This window comes from Schistocerca serialis, chromosome 7 (assembly GCF_023864345.2).
Source record: "Schistocerca serialis cubense isolate TAMUIC-IGC-003099 chromosome 7, iqSchSeri2.2, whole genome shotgun sequence".
Lineage (NCBI taxonomy): Eukaryota > Metazoa > Arthropoda > Insecta > Orthoptera > Acrididae > Schistocerca > Schistocerca serialis.
This window is the reverse complement of record NC_064644.1, coordinates 533,668,220-533,686,074: the sequence shown is the minus strand read 5'-3', so window position 1 is coordinate 533,686,074 and position 17,855 is coordinate 533,668,220. Positions and strand designations below refer to the sequence as shown.

Here is a 17,855-nt window from a genome sequence, read left to right as displayed (position 1 = left end):
CTACTCTGAGATGAAGAGGTTAGCACAGGAAAGGAATTCGTGGCGGGCCGCATCAAACCAGTCAGTAGACTGATGACCAAAAAAAAAAAAAGGGTCTATGGAATGAATAATTAATGTAATCTAATCTAAAAGGTCGCCAGCTCCTTGACGACCAATCCAACTGTTCGGTAGAGTTTCATTCAGATATTCACGCACTTGGCGACTCTAGTGAGGGGGGGGGGGGGGGGGGGCGCCTTGCTGGAATATAGTGTCCATGCAGCCTCGGAAACAACCACTTTTGTAGCGTAGCGAGATACAGATGATCGGGATATCGCACAAAAGTATTGACTTTGGGCGAATCTCGTACATGTTCAATGGTTGCATGTGGGTTCTGTAGGCCCCAAATTCGAACATTGTGTTTCTTTACCTTACCACTAACATGAAAAGTCGCTTCATCACTGAACACGATGCGTGGAGCGAAAGTGTTATCATTGTCAATAGCATCAAGAATCTCGTTACAAAATGTCACATTTTTGCATTTGTCATCAGAATTCAGAGCTTGTAACAGCTGTAACTTGTACGGTTTCTTAACCAATCGAAGACTCAAAACACGCCAAAATGTTGTTGTAGGCTGCTGTAACTCCCGACTGGCGCGAGTTGATTTTGAAGGACTACGTTGGAAAGCAGTTCGTGCAACATTTTCTTCAGGAACAGGAGGGCGGCAAGGACTCTCCTTTACATACACACCTGTATCTAGAAACTGTCGATACCATCTGCGAATGTTCCACCCATTCGGAGGATCAGCTTCGTACCTCAACCTAAAACCTCTTTGCACTGCAATCACGGAATTGCACTTCCCGAACTCGAGAACACAAAATGATTTATGCCGCGGAGTAGCCATTTTAAACATATCACGGTTACCGATCAAAACAGAAGGCAACAGACATCTAGAAGCTATTAATATAAACTAGACTATGTATTCGTTTCTCCAACAGCCGAGCCGAGACGCAGCGATCGATAGTTTGGACAAAATAATACTTTGTAATACGTATATTGTTCTTGAAACACCCTGTATTGAGATCCAGATTTCGTGTGTTTAAACGACTTTCTGAGTGTAAACTGCAGACTGTATATAGAACTTGCGTACGCCATAATTAGGCTACTTGAGAACTGAAAACATTATGTCAAGTGATATCACTGAGGAAGAGGAGGAAATGAGACCACTGATCACCAACTAGCTTCTGTCGCGTGTTCCAAGTGGGTGTAGCAACAAGAGTGAAGCTGTAATTCACCGGAATCAAAGATAGTATGTAACTATAAAAAGAGGTCAATACTAAAGTGAAGAACATAGCGCTGTTAATATTAAAAGTTTACTGTGAAGAGGCATATGAAATAAACAAACACATAAATCAAATAATAACAATACTTGCAATTGCTGTAACGCAATTCTTCTGCAACCTCTTTCCAATTTCATCCATTATTTCAGGGAAACAGTCTGTAGTTGCGTGAAGATAGCTATAGATACAGAAATTTCACGTACTGATTATATGGAAAAATGCTACCCTCTTTGTGTGCTATCATTTGCCAAAATCTTGCTCCAATATGTGAAACCGTTTATGACGTACGAGGTATTTTGTGAATATTTCATTCTGGCTTTTTCGCTCGCGCACTCATTCTGGACGAAGCGTTTACATACAACAGTCTTGAGACTGGAGACAGACAGCGATATCCTTCCAAGTTTAAAGAATAATTCAACGTCTGAGCATCATTTCATACATATGACCTAACATGCACCAAATGGAAAGTCATAGCGACCCCTATTTTCCAATGGAAACTAAGTTTTTTTTTTGTAGTAGTTTACGTAATCTCACTATAACCATTAACGAAATGATAGGCAGTTCGTCACGAAGTCAACGAATGTGACTATGAGATGTGCTAGAATCGATTTTGCTTATTGAATAGTTCCGTTACAATCGGTTGAGAATGCAGATCGTCCGGCCTGGCCCACTTTTACCGTTCACTCAGTCACGCACGCCTGCTAATTACCGCGCCGAATCAGCTGAAGTGGGTGCAGGGGAAGGAAACCTGTGCGGCTCGGACAGAGGGCTGCCCCAGCTAATGTCCTGCCCTGCGTGTGGACTGCGTGTAACGCGTAGTGTTTCTTTGGCAAGCGTGTTTTAGACAAGCCCCCAGTCTCTACTCTGCTCCTACTGTGTGCAGTGTGCGGCGGACCATATGGCGACCCTGACATCAAACCCTCTACCCTCGGCCGCGTTTAACCGTCGTAACTTCACTTTTCTGGCTTGGCTGTAATTTATATTCTCATCAGACAGTCATCTACTTTTCGAACTATTTCAGCAAGAAGCGCAAGCGTCTGAAACTACTACCTTCTCCGATACTCCATTACAGAAATTTGTTATGCATTTAGTGTTCTGTTGCTTATGAACTTGCTCTCAGCACAAGAGGTTCCTCGACAATTATTCCCGCTTTCATGCGAAACACTTCTTACTTCACATAACAAGTACACACTCTTTGAGGTGGGAACGGACTTGGCTGTACGGCAGAAGAAGAAATGTGTGTGCTGTAGCTAACATGGTTGATATATATACTGGTGCCCAGAATTAAAGCAACAAACCGCCACTTCCCCGTCCTGTGTCCCTAATTCACGATATAATCATACAGACTATCAACCAGACGTCCGTACGATCGTGTTCTGCACAGAAGATGGCGTTCCGGCCAACGATGACGTCAGGGCACCTATGAAACGAGGTAGTGTTTACCGGGTAGCCTCACATCAACAATTGCTGTGTACATTGTCACAGACGGTGCAGTGTGACACAGAGAAGATGCCTACCAGACTCTCTGCAGTGGAGGGCCAGAGAAAGAAAGGAAGCAGGACAGTCGCAAACTGATGTGAACCGATGGCTTAGTGTGAATCTTCTGTTGTTGTGGCGACAGTATACCAAAACTGTGTCCCGAAGACCAGAGCAGGGCGGCCACGTGTGACTTCAGAAGACATGACCGGTTTTTGGCTGTAAGGGCACGACAGTTCCGCCTTGGTACTGCACGGCAATTGGCATGTGAGCTCGCAGCATTCACACGAGAAGGCTTCAGCAGAGTACTTTCATTGTCGGAGACCTTCTGTATGTCCATCTCTGTCGCATCATCATAGAAGGGAAGGTCTGAAGAGGAGTCATCATCATACCACCTGGGTAGTCGAAACAGCAGGCCAATGTTGTTTTCAGAGATGAGTCCTGATTTAGTCTGGAGAGTGGTTCTCGGTGGATTAGCGTATGGAGGGAACCCAAACATTGTTCAAAGAGACCGATATCGAGAAGGATCTCTAATGGTGTGGACAGAGATTATGTTTACCATTCGAACAAATGTTCATGAAACTGCAAGGGTGAATCGGCAAGGTTTAACTGCTATCAGGTATCATGACGAGAAGTTGGGACTTCATTTGCGGTTGTTGCGAGTTGCTGTGATTCCACACTTCGTGTTGATAGACGATAATGCTCGACCTCATAGAGCACAGGTGGTTGATGTTTTTCTGGAAACGGAAAATATTGCACACATGGAGTGGCCTGCTGGCTCTCCCGACCTGAATCTCATAGCGCATGTCTGAGCTGCATTAGGGAGGCGGCTTGCATCACGTCACCATCCGCCAACCACTCTCCATGACTGCGAGCACCTCCGCAGGAGGAATGGGCGTTATTGCCTCAACATGAGACTGATATCATTCACAGCATGACTCGTCATTGTCAGACCTGCACTGCTGCCAGAGGCGGTCTCACCCAATACTGAGCACATTGACCAGTTGTCGGAATGTGTGTGCAAATGCATTAAGTTGGAAAAGGCGAAGAACATTTTTGTCTACCGTTATGCTCGATGCAATTGTTTACGTTCTGTATTCTTTACATAGTTTCTACTTTCCATCATCCATTTATAGTGTTTTGTGACAAAATAAACGCAACGTTACAAAATTTCCGTTTGTTGTTTTAGTTTTGGATACCGGTGTATAACCTGTTATCGATTCACTAATCATTACAACATATCGACAAGTGGTAAAAGGCGATCAGTCAGCATCTATACAAAATTGCTTTCGCCTATAGAGTACTTGAATCTGGAAAACCACCTAATAAAACATCTACTTCAATTGATCCAAGTATCAGTTTAAATTACATATCTTGTTTTGGACTTCCGGAGCTTACGTACCCGAATAGCGGTGCTGACAATGCCGGAATCCCTTGTCTTGGACGGAGATACTCCAGATTCCCCTGATGTCACAATGTTCGTGTGGTAATGATTCACCCCGAAAAAATCAGACGAACCTGTAACAGATTTTTTTTTACAGAGGTGCACATATCCGAAGAAATCATTTAGCAGTGGCTTAAACGAATTAATTTACAAATAGTTATAGAGTCTAAAATCTTTACGCTTAATGATCTTATACTGTACAGGCAGTTTGAAAACCACGGTCTCAAGTCTTATAAAAATGAGATAGGATACTATACTTTTTGAGTGACATGAAACATTTCTAACTGTAGATCAAAAATATGTGCAATGCCAACTATTAACAAAACCAAAAGACACATCAAAATAGCTGTTTGGTAGGTTCCATTTATACTTTCATATTTATAGACGTGGATTGCACACATATTTGCAGTGACTAAAGGCGAACTGCTAAATAATATCTACCCAGAATCGTCAAAATAAAGCTTTCTACTGAATCACGATACGAAATTTTATAATGAAACCCCATCAGTCTCAATTGTAATTCCGTTCAAGGCTTTATCAAAGCATCTGATTCCTCTGAACATAAATCAACAGCCGCTAAAATGTGTAACTGTGTTGTTGTTGTGGTCTTCAGTCCTGAGACTGGTTTGATGCAGCTCTCCATGCTACTCTGTCCTGTGCAAGCTTCTTCATCTCCCTCGCCCCCCCCCCCTTCCCCTCTCGCCCCCCCCCCCTCCCTGTGGGTCCGGGGTAAGAATAGGCCCGAGGTATTCCTGCCTGTCGTAAGAGGCAACTAAAAGGAGTTTCAACCGTTTCGGCCTTCCATGTGATGGTCCCCCTTGGGGTTTGACCTCCATTTTTTCAAAATTCTACAGAAGTACAAGCCTTTTGGGGAAGGACGCCTTACGTAGTGTATCACTGGTCCTCACTGCACTAAGACATTGGCATTCAGCATTGTAACGGCGTTGTAACCATACCCACTATTCCTCAAATTGGGCCTAAACGCCTGATGGGTTGTACAAGTTACGCGCAAAGTGCATCCCCATCTGCACCTACGATCATGATGGACTTTCCATGGCACCGAAATCCAGCATGGTAGCCAGCCCGTTGTGGTGGGGTCGTCATGTACCCTCTAGGTTGTAGCCCCCTGACAACACAGGGATCGTACTGCCGATACCTGAGCTGCACCCTCCCCACGTCAGCCAAGGAGTAGATGCCCATCTCCTTGGGGCATCAGGACTCCCAGCAACGGTCATCCTGCCAGGTGGCCCTTGCTGAGGCTGGGTGGCGCCTGTGGGGAGAGCCCCTGGTCGTAGTGGGTGGTATCGGGGCAGACGTTTCGCAGATGAAACGTCAACATATATCAGGTCGCTCTGCGGCCGAGTCTTTTAAAAAGAAAGGTACTGTCTCTGGTTCTGGTTCTCCTGCCCTTTCCCCCTTGGCCACTCCCTGGGAGGAAGGACAGGCCCACCGGCTTGGGGCGAAGTACTTCCCCCGCTATTTCGTCTGTTCTCGGACCAATGGGGGGACGTTCGCCACCTCCAAGCCCATGTTCTTTGTTCAGCACATCGAGGATATCTTCGGGGAAATCGAGGCTCTCAGTAAAATGCGTTCGGGGTCCGTTCTTATAAAGACCACCTCCGCCACACAGTCGGCGGCGCTCCAGGCGTGCGACCGACTAGGGGACATCCCAGTGTCCATTGTCCCGCATCTGGCACTTAATAGGAAGCAGGGGGTTATTTTTCATCGGGACCTCCTGCTGCAATCTGATGAGGAGCTCAGGGCCAACCTGGAGCGCCGAGGCGTGCATTTCGTCCAGCGAGTCCAGCACGGCCCCAAAGACCGTCGCATCGACACTGGGGCCTTTATCCTCGCCATCGTGGGGGACGTTCTCCCAGAGAAGGTAAAGGTGATGTGCTACCGGTGTGACGTGCGACCTTACGTCCCACCTCCTATGCGCTGCTTTTGGTGTTTGCGCTTTGGGCACATGTCGTCACGGTGTGAGGCTGAGCCCCTTTGTGGCGATTGTGGACGTCCTCTTCGTGAGGAACATACATTCACCCCACCACCTTGGTGCATTAATTGTCCTGGCATCCACTCGCCTAGATCTTTCGACTGCCCCGCGTATCAGAAGGAGAAGAAGATTCAAGAACTCAAAACTTTGGATCGTCTCTCTTATTCTGAGGCCAGGAAGAAGTATGACCGCCTCCATCCCGTGACGTTGGCAACTTCGTTTGCCTCAGTCCACTCCTTCCACAGTATCCTCACCCCTATCCTGTCCCCCTCCACCTGCTCCCCCCATCCAGGGTCTACACTTCCACCTCCCAAATCCCTCCCTTCCAAATCCTCCACCCCCGTGGCCCCCATCCCCTCTGCCCCAGGGGCCACCCTTCCTCCTCCTCCCCCCCCCCCACCGCCTGAGAAGCGATCCTCTTCTCAGGCGTCCATCGGGGATACATTCCGGACCCCGGCTTCAGAGGTCCGGCGTTCCAAAACGGACGCCACGCGTGAGGACCTTCTTCGGGTCCAGCCCACCATCCCTGTGCCTTCTCGGACTTCCAAGAAGGCCTCCAAGAAGAAGTCTCTATCCCCCTCTCCACCCCGGCGCGTGTCGTCTGACACTCCATCCGTGAGTCGCTGCTCCCGGCCGTCCTCAGTTTCGCCGGGACGCTCTGCTGCCAGATGCTCAGCTGGCCTCTTGTCGGCAAATGATGCTGCCCCTCCTACGCAATCCAGGACAGCGGCCGCAGCTGGCGATGACTCAATGGAACAGGATCCGCCTCCCGCCGGTTGTAGCGTTGTTCCCGCGAAACCTGGCCCTCCGCGGCCGTCGAGGTGACCAGCTCTTCCCCTGTCTCGTTCCCCCCTTTTTTCTGACTAGCGATGGCCTTGTTACATTGGAACATAAGAGGTATTCGATCTAATCGGGAGGAATTACAACTGCTCCTCCACCTGCACTGTCCGCTCGTCCTTGGTCTCCAGGAAACCAAGTTGCGCCCAACTGACCATATTACCTTTACCCACTATGCCTCGGAGCGGTATGACCTCACCCCTGTGGACGGTATTCCAGCTCATGGTCGGGTCATGTTGGTCGTTCGGGACGATGTCTATTACCATCCCAGCCCACTGACCACCCCACTCCAAGCAATAGCTGTCCATATTACTCTTCCTGCCTTTACTTTTTCAGTTTGTACCGTCTACACTCCATCGTCATCCGCAGTTAGTCGGGCTCACATGATGCACCTGATTGTTCAGCTTCCTCCGCCGTTTTTATTGTTTGGCGACTTCAATGCCCATCATCCCCTTTGAGGCTCTCCTGCATCCTGTCCAAGAGGCATCTCAATCGTGTCTGCCTCAATACTGGCGCCCCAACTTTCCTCTCAGAATCTACTCATACCTACTCCCACTTGGACCTTTCGATCTGTTCTACCACTCTTGCCCATCTGTTCGAGTGGTATGTCCTTTCTGACACCTATTCGAGCGACAACTTCCCCTGTGTCGTTCGTCTCCTGCATCACACCCCATCCCCACGTCCTTCGGGCTGGAACATACCGAAAGCTGACCGGGGACTTTACTCCTCCCTGGCGACCTTTCCGGACCACGATTTTCTCAGTTTTGACAGTCAGGTCGAATACCTCACGGCTGTTATCGTCAATGCTGCTGAACGTTCCATTCCTCATGCTACCTCTTCTTCACGTCGCGTTTCCGTCCCCTGGTGGAATGAGGCTTGTAGATACGCCATCCGTGCTCGACGACGTGCTTTACGCACCTTTCGCCGCCATCCTACGTTGGCGTATTGGATACAAAAGACTCCAAGCGCAATGCCGTAGAGTCATCAAAGACAGCAAAAAAGCTTGTTGGGCCTCTTTCACCAGCTCCTTTAATAGTTTTACTCCCTCTTCTGTCGTCTGGGGTGGCCTGCGCCGGCTGTCGGGCATTAAGGCCCACTCCTCGGTACCTGGCCTGACCTCAGGTAATGAGGTCCTTGTTGATCCTGTGGCTGTCTCCAACGCCTTTGGCCGCTTTTTCGCGGAGGTTTCCAGTTCCGCCCATTACCACCCTGCCTTCCTTCCCAGGAAAGAGGCAGAAGAGGCTCGGCGACCTTCCTTCCACTCGCTGAATCTGGAAACCTACAATGCCCCCTTTACTATGCGGGAACTCGAACGTGCGCTTGTACTGTCCCGGTCCTCTGCTCCGGGGCCAGATGCCATTCACGTTCAGATGCTGGCACACCTTTCTCCGGCGGGCAAAAGCTTCCTTCTTCGTACCTACAATCGCATCTGGACCGAAGGTCAGGTCCCATGCGTTGGCGTGACGCCGTCGTTGTTTCTATACCCAAACCCGGGAAGGATAGACACCTTCCTTCTAGTTACCGCCCCATTTCTCTTACAAGCTGTGTCTGTAAGGTGATGGAGCGCATGGTTAATGCTCGGTTAGTCTGGATTCTTGAATCTCGATGGCTACTTACCAATGTCTAATGCGGCTTTCGTCGCCGCTGCTCCGCTGTTGACCACCTTGTGACCTTGTCGACATTCATCATGAACAACTTTTTGCGAAGGCGCCGAACGGTAGCCGTGTTCTTCGATTTGGAGAAGGCTTACGATACCTGTTGGAGAGGAGGTATCCTCCGCACTATGCACAGGTGGGGCCTACGCGGTCGCCTGCCCCTTTTTATTGATTCCTTTGTAACAAATCGAAAGTTTAGGGTACGTGTGGGTTCCGTATTGTACAACGTCTTCCTCCAGGAGAACGGAGTGCCTCAGGACTCCGTCTTGAGCGTAGCCCTTTTTGCCATCGCGATCAATCCAATTATGGATTGCATTCCACCTAATGTCTCAGGCTCTCTATTTGTCGATGACTTCACGATCTACTACAGTGCCCAGAGAACATGCCTCCTGGAGTGCTGCTTTCAGCGTTGTCTCGACAGCCTATACTCATGGAGCGTGGCAAATGGCTTCTGGTTCTCTGAAGAGAAGACGGTTTGTATCAACTTTTGGCGATATAAAGCGTTCCTTCCGCCATCCTTACATCTCGGTCCCATTGTTCTCCCATTCGTGGAAACAACTAAGTTTCTAGGGCTCACATTGGACAGGAAACTTTGTTGGTCTCCGCACGTCTCTTATTTGGCGACCCGTTGTACACATTCCCTTAATGTCCTCAGAGTTCTTAGTGGTTCATCTTGGGGAGTGGATCGCACTGTCCTGCTTCACTTGTATCGGTCCATAGTCCGATCGAAGCTGGATTATGGGAGCTTTGTCTACTCGTCTGCTCGGCCATCCCTCTTACGCCGTCTCAACTCCATCCACCATCGGGGGTTACGTCTTGCGACCGGAGCCTTCTACACTAGTTCCGTTGAGAGTCTTTATGCTGAAGCTGCCGAATTACCATTGACCTACCGGCGCGACGTACTGCTGTGTCGGTATGCCTGCCGGCTGTTGTCAATGCCCAACCACCCCTCTTACCAGTCCTTCTTCGCCGATTCCCTCGACCGTCAGTATGGGTTGTATGTGTCTGCCCTGCTGCCCCCTGGAGTCCGCTTCTGTCACCTGCTTCGCCAATTGGATTTTGCCCTCCCTACCAACTTCAGAGAGGGTGAGAGCCCGACACCACCTAGGGCTCCAGGCTATGGTTCATATTTATCTCGACCTCAGCTCACTCCCGAAGGAGGGTACTCCGGCTGCAGTGTATTGCTCACGGTTTGTCGAACTTCGTGCTCGACTTGCCGGTCACACCTTTATTTACACCGATGGCTCCAAAACTGACGATGGTGTTGGCTGTGCCTTTGTCGTCGGGGCCGTCACCTTTAAATACTGGCTCCTCGACCAATGTTCCAGCTTTACGGCCGAGCTTTTTGCTCTCCATTAGGTCGTTCAGTATGCCCACCGCCACCGCCATTCATCGCATGTACTCTGCTCTGACTCACTCAGTGCTCTTCAGGGCCTTGGAGCCCCCTATCCGGTCCATCCCTTGGTGCAACGGATCCGGCAGTCCCTCCATTCTTTCGCTGATAATGGTTCTCCTGTCAGATTTCTGTGGGTTCCCGAACATGTAGGAGTGCCTGGGAATGAGGCTGCTGATGCTGCAGCCAATGTTGCAGTCCTCCTGCCTCTTCCAGCCTCCCATTGTGTCCCGTCATCTGACGTTCGTGGGGTTGTTTGTAAGAGGCTTGTGTCGTTGTGGTGGAATGCTTGGTCATCCCTTCAAGGAAACAAGCTCCGGGCAGTAAAACCGCTCCCAACTGCTTGGACAACCTCCTCCCGACCAACTCGGCGAGAAGAGGTCCTTCTGACCAGGTTGCGGATTGGGCATTGCCGGTTTAGCCACCGCTACCTGCTCTCCAGTGACCCAGCCCCGCAGTGCCCTTGTGGTCAAGCATTAACAGCGCGCCATGTTTTATTGTCGTGTCCCCGCTTTAGTCAATCTCGTGTTGTCCTGTCCCTGCCATCTACTTTACCGGATATTTTAGCTGATGACGCTCGAGCAACTGCTCGTGTTCTGCGTTTTATAACTTTGACTGGCTTGTCCAAAGACATCTAACTCTTTTACTTATTTTATCTGCATCTTTGTAAGGACTTTCTGGTGTCCCCGCCCCCCCCCCCCCCCCCCCCCCCCCTCCCCTTGAGTTTTACTAGATTCCATGTGCTCTAACGATTGTGACTGGGCGCTAATGACCTCAGTAGTTGAGTGCCCTTAAACCCCAACAAAAAAAAATTCTTCATCTCCCAGTACTTACTGCAACCCAAATCCTTCTGAATCTGCTTCGTGTATTCATCTCTTGGTCTCTCTCTACGATTTTTACCCTCCATGCTGCCCTCCAATGCTAAATTTGTGATCCCTTGATGCCTCAGAACATGTCCTACTAAGCGGTCCCTTCTTGTTGGCAAGTTGTGCCACATACTCCTCTTCTCCCCAATTCTATTCAATACTTCATCATTAGTTATATGGTCCACCCATCTAATCTTCAGCATTCTTCTGTAGCACCACATTTCGAAAGCTTCTATTCTCTTCTTGTCCAAACTATTTATCGCCCATGTTTCACTTCCATACATGGGTTGCACTCCATACAAATACTTTCAGAAATGACTTCCTGACAGTTAATTCTATACTAGATGTTAACAAATTTCTCTTCTTCAGAAACGCTTTCATTGCCATTGCCAGTCTACATTTTATATCCCCTCTACTTCGACCATCATCAGTTATTTTGCTCCCCAAATATCAAAACTCCTTTACTACTTTAAGTGCCTCATTTCCTAATCTAATTCCCTCAGCATCACCCGACTTCATTCGACTACTATGTAGCCATCCAAATTCTCATTGTAAATTTTTCGTTATGCTAATTTTTTTCTCCTAAACTCTATTCAGTACCTCCTCATTAATTACCTGATGTACATACATAATCTTCAGCATTCTTCCGTAACACCACATTTCAAAAGTTTATATTCCTGTTTCACTATTTCGTCTACACTCCAGACAAATACCTCCAGAAAAGATTTCCCAATACTTAAATCTAGAATCGATGTCACTAAATTTCTCTTCTTCAGAAAAGCTTCTCTTTCTATTGCCACTGCACGTTTTACGCCCTTTCTACTTCAGCAACCCTCAGTTATTTCGCGGACAAATAACAAAACTGTCTAATACTCTAAGTTTCCCGTTTGCTAATCTAATTCCTTCAGCATCACCTGATTTAATTCGACTGTATTCCATTATCCTGGTTTCGTTTTCGTTGATGTTCAGCTTATATTCTTCTTTCAAGAAACTGTCCATTCCGTTTAGCTGCTCTCCTAAGTCCTTTATTGTCTCTGGCAGAATTACAGAGTCACTGGCAAACCTCACAGTCTTTATTTTTTCACTCTGAACTGTAACTCCTACTCCAATTTTTTCTTTGATTTCCTTTACTGCTTGCTCAGTGTACAGATTGAATAACATCAGTGACAGGTTACAACCCTGTGTCACTCTCTTCTCAACCACTTCTTCTCTTTCATGCCCCTCGACCTTCTGGTTTCTGTATAAGTTCCAAATAGCCTTCCCATCCCAGTATTTCAAAGAGAGTATTCCACTCAGCAATTTGAGAAACTTTCTCGCAATCTACAAATGATATAAACTTAGGGTTTGCCCTTCATGAACCTGTCTTCTAAGAGAAGCCATAAGGTCAGTATTGCCTCGCGTTTTTCTTCGGAATCCATAGTGATGTTACCTGAGGTCAGCTTCCTCCTGTTTTTTTCCCATTCTTCTTTAAAGAAGTCGCGTCAGTATTTTGCAACTATGATTTATTAAACTTGTAGCTCGGTAATATCACAGCAGTCAGCACATGCTTTCTTTGGAATTAGGATTATTTCATTCTTCTTGATGTCTCAGGGTATTTCGGCTGTCTTAAACATCTTGCACACCAGATCAAAATGTTTTGTCATGGCTGACTCTCCAAAGGCTATGAATATGGTAGTTCTGACGGAAAGTCTTCTACTGCTGTGGCGTTGTTTCGACTTACGTCTTTCATTGCTCTGTCAAGTTCTTCTCGCAGTATCATATATCCTATATCATCTTCGTCCACGGCCTCTTCATTTCGGTAACATTGCCTTCGTCATCCTCGTGTAGACAGTCTGTACACTCCTTCCACCTTTCAGCTTTCTCTTCGCTGCTTAGGACTTGTTTTCTGCGGCTTAGCGTATACAGTTGTGAATTGCTATCAAGCATGCTCCCTGAAGATAATAGTCGCAGAATTGTTCTGCAGCTCAAAACTTCCGTGTTGTAGATGGTGTGTACTATCTATTTGTTTAATGTGCATAGCGTTTTAGTTGTGTCAATAAAAGATGAGTCTTTTAAAGAGAATTACAGAAGGGAGGGGTTCAAGCCATCATTACTAGTTTAATCGTGTTAGAATGTGTGGAAGTATCTCATAGAGACTTGGATGGAGGAATGGATAGTGACGCAGCACCCAGCTTACCTGTCCTCTAGGAGCTGGATGCATGGGGGATTGTAGCGCACAGCAGGGATGGCGGTTATCGCTGGAACAATTGGTTTTCGAATAAATGATGACTAACTGAAAACCTCAGCTGCCGACAGGTGTTTCAACAACCTCGATGTGGACAGCTGAAAATGTGTGCCCCGACCGGGATTCGAACCTGGGATCTCTTACGTTACATGGCAGACGCTCTACCCATCTGAGCCACCGAGGACACAGATGAATAGCGCGACTGCAGCGATTTATCCCTTGCACGCTTCCCGTGGGACTCACATTCCCAACTGTCCACAGTTCTACATACACTCCTGGAAATGGAAAAAAGAACACATTGACACCGGTGTGTCAGACCCACCATACTTGCTCCGGACACTGCGAGAGGGCTGTACAAGCAATGATCACACGCACGGCACAGCGGACACACCAGGAACCGCGGTGTTGGCCGTCGAATGGCGCTAGCTGCGCAGCATTTGTGCACCGCCGCCGTCAGTGTCAGCCAGTTTGCCGTGGCATACGGAGCTCCATCGCAGTCTTTAACACTGGTAGCATGCCGCGACAGCGTGGACGTGAACCGTATGTGCAGTTGACGGACTTTGAGCGAGGGCGTATAGTGGGCATGCGGGAGGCCGGGTGGACGTACCGCCGAATTGCTCAACACGTGGGGCGTGAGGTCTCCACAGTACATCGATGTGGTCGCCAGTGGTCGGCGGAAGGTGCACGTGCCCGTCGACCTGGGACCGGACCGCAGCGACGCACGGATGCACGCCAAGACCGTAGGATCCTACGCAGTGCCGTAGGGGACCGCACCGCCACTTCCCAGCAAATTAGGGACACTGTTGCTCCTGGGGTATCGGCGAGGACCATTCGCAACCGTCTCCATGAAGCTGGGCTACGGTCCCGCACACCGTTAGGCCGTCTTCCGCTCACGCCCCAACATCGTGCAGCCCGCCTCCAGTGGTGTCGCGACAGGCGTGAATGGAGGGACGAATGGAGACGTGTCGTCTTCAGCGATGAGAGTCGCTTCTGCCTTGGTGCCAATGATGGTCGTATGCGTGTTTGGCGCCGTGCAGGTGAGCGCCACAATCAGGACTGCATACGACCGAGGCACACAGGGCCAACACCCGGCATCATGGTGTGGGGAGCGATCTCCTACACTGGCCGTACACCACTGGTGATCGTCGAGGGGACACTGAATAGTGCACGGTACATCCAAACCGTCATCGAACCCATCGTTCTACCATTCCTAGACCGGCAAGGGAACTTGCTGTTCCAACAGGACAATGCACGTCCGCATGTATCCCGTGCCACCCAACGTGCTCTAGAAGGTGTAAGTCAACTACCCTGGCCAGCAAGATCTCCGGATCTGTCTCCCATTGAGCATGTTTGGGACTGGATGAAGCGTCGTCTCACGCGGTCTGCACGTCCAGCACGAACGCTGGTCCAACTGAGGCGCCAGGTGGAAATGGCGTGGCAAGCCGTTCCACAGGACTACATCCAGCATCTCTACGATCGTCTCCATGGGAGAATAGCAGCCTGCATTGCTGCGAAAGGTGGATATACACTGTACTAGTGCCGACATTGTGCATGCTCTGTTGCCTGTGTCTATGTGCCTGTGGTTCTGTCAGTGTGATCATGTGATGTATCTGACCCCAGGAATGTGTCAATAAAGTTTCCCCTTCCTGGGACAGTGAATTCACGGTGTTCTTATTTCAATTTCCAGGAGTGTATGTATTGTACCTTATAGACATTTGCCCGGTCGGGGAACACATTTTCAGCTGTCCACATCGAGGTATATCAACACCACCTGTCGGCAGCTGAGGTTTTCAGTTAGTCATCATTTACTCCAGGGAAAAGCTGCACGGTCATCAACAGTAACTGTTCTTTCGAGAACAAGTTACTGTCTTCGTGTAATTGGTTTTCGGTTGTATCGTTTTTTTCTTTATTTTTAAACGCCAGTTTAAACTGATTGTTAAAACCGATCAAAATAACAGGTGAAATAACCGATTTTCAGCTTTTTCTTCATGTAGTATATGCAGAAATCGAACAGTGTCTGAAAAGTTTTGTCTCCCTTAGTTTCAAGATACATAGAATCAAAATACTTAATTAAATAGACAAACGAAAGAAAACTTAGTCCGACCATCGTTCGCTGCTTTTCTCGAAAAGTGGTAAGTGGTTGAATGCTACGAAAAGTAAACAGTATTCTCCTACTGATTCAAATTTTTTGAAACTCTGCTCAAAAATGATGTTGTAATCGAGGAGCATAACACTATTTGTTTCGTGTTAATTTGTCCGTTTTCTAGGGCTACAAGCAGATAAATGCGTAATAATGTAGACACAGGCAGCAGATAAGCTACTTTATATTTTTATCGTAATCTATGAATAAATTGTGAAGTTTTAAGTTTTCTGCTCACATGAAGTCGTAAGTTGGTTGTGGTTCCTCCCGAGTTAGAAACTACCATATAGAACAGATGGGGTAAGTGTTGCACATTGCATGCATACGTGTACCATGTAACAGGCCACGCCACAGGGTAACAGTTACAGTATTGTCTCAGCAATGGTGTACCTATTGTTATGCCACATGTTTGTTGTCCGAATTGTTGTTAAAATAGTACTGATAGCATTTCCCATTTTCTACAACTAAGCAATATTTCACAGCAATGGAAAGCTCAAAAATAAAAATTCCTCGCTATTTAAAAAAGGTTTATTTAAAAAGCAAAAATTTTAGGACTGATGCAATGACTAATTGATATTTCGGTTCTTTTACCCGGTTATTAGTGAATAATAAGACACCTCTTATAACTGAGGCAAAAACACCGAAAAATATCAGTTTTTCAGAGCTAAAAACCCGCTATCGGTTTTAACCAGTCGGTTTTTCCCATCCCTAGCGGAGAATTCAGCTTCTGGCAGGAGCAAGTATCGGCAGGTTGCCGTCTGACTACGTGCCCACTTCTGTCACTTGTTGTCTGTGCACGTGTGGAGACCCTGCCCCATCTCCTGCCTGGGTATTGACAGTCGTATCCAAGGCGCTGACCGTTGTGAGAAGAAGCAGCAGGCGCACGCAGTGGCAGCGGACTGGGCCTGAAGGAACTGTGATGCGGAAGCCGCCGGCTGTAGTTTCCCAACACAATGCAATACAGATGCCGTAAGAGCCGTTCCTGCATTTTGCTAATGTTTTAAATAAAAGAGCATATCCCAATCATTCGAATCCTATCCCCCCCCCTCGTAGTGGTGGTGGCAGCAGCCGCAAGTGTGGAAAGTTGTTTACAGTGTAACTGAGCGATGTATTGTGCCTCCAGAATCTTAAGCCGCGGCCACTCTTCCACTGGAAATATTTTTCAGTTGGAAACATAGTTTCCTGCAGCGTTTCGCACCTGTTTCCGACTTTGTTTCTTATTTCTGTCCACACTGGCAGCAAACATTTCTCAGTGTGTTTCCATCGTCTGCAACGCTATTTGTTGTATTGTTTCCGTACTAACTGCCACGTCATGTCCAGAGACGTGGCAGCTGTAACATGTGTTCCTGCATGATTAAGACTCGAAGGTCCGCGCAAACAAAATGAAAGACGTCGCCGTCATTCTTTCTTTTTTTTTTACTCATTTGTCGTGACTTTTAACCGTCGCTCAGCGTTTCGGAGTTTTACAGAAAGTTGTGTTTATCAAAGAATCTAGTTATTGGTTTTAAAACTACGATACTGATGAAGGAGAGTTTGTATAGTAGCTAGTAATAATTAATAACATTGAATTAGTTGTTACATCAAATCGATTTGCTGGTTTGCATACATTCGTCGTCGTTGGTCAGCAAAAACACACTACAGAAGAATTAATGGTAAAAATTTGCTACATATAGGAAATGAATGACAGCTCTAGTTTCCTAAATTCACTCGGATATATAATAATGATGTTGGATTTCTGGCAAATATGGTATCACCATTTCCTAAAAAAGATAGAAATTTCAGGAAAACAGTTACAACCAGACGTGCTATTAATCTTCGTTTTTTGACAACGGGGGATTCATTCCAGAGCCTTGAGTATTTATTTCACATTTCGAAGCAAGCGACTACAAACGACCTTATTTTCTTTTCTATGCAGTCTTTTTCTACGAAAAGTAGCAGCAGTTCTCTGCAGAGCATCTTGCATTTTATTGCTATTCTTGTGCTGCTTGCTTCATATATTCCACAAGAGTCCTCAGCCTGTTACAAAGATAACAACTCGACAATCTCCTGCCTAGTCCACAGCATTTTTTGTTTGTTTGTTTCGGAAACGCTTATTACAGCATGGGAAAACAAAAAAGCGTAACAGTTCTATACAACAGACGACACAATGCAACATACTAACATACAGTAGCGCTATGCACCGGTGACATGCGGTAACTGGCCTGGAACATTGTTTCCTTTGATCTGTGCCGACACTGTTACAGGTAGCTGTTTCCGTGTTTCGAAACTTGCTTCAAAGCATGTTTCAAAACGGTATCAACGTCAAGTAGTCGGAAACGGGTTTCGAAAACATGTTGCAAGCTCAGTGATTCAGAATCCCATAAGGCAACCTGACAATGACTTCACTGCTTTTTAACGCACTAACAATGCAAAGACGACTTCCGTACAGTGGAGCATAACAAGAGCGTATTTTCTGCACTGTGCTGGAAACTGATGACTACTCATAATATTGTTCATTCCATTCAGAAGATC

General features: G+C 47.4%; 1 long non-coding RNA gene across 1 annotated transcript in view; it reads right to left on the bottom strand.

Annotated features, from left to right (window-relative positions):
* Positions 1–4,207: 4,207 nt before the first annotated feature.
* Positions 4,208–17,855, bottom strand: part of LOC126412081 (uncharacterized) — a 30,046-nt gene continuing 16,398 nt past the window's right edge. Inside the window, exon 3 of the long non-coding RNA XR_007575223.1 lies at positions 4,208–4,310. This is a non-coding gene — a long non-coding RNA (uncharacterized LOC126412081). The remainder of the gene's footprint in view (positions 4,311–17,855) is intronic.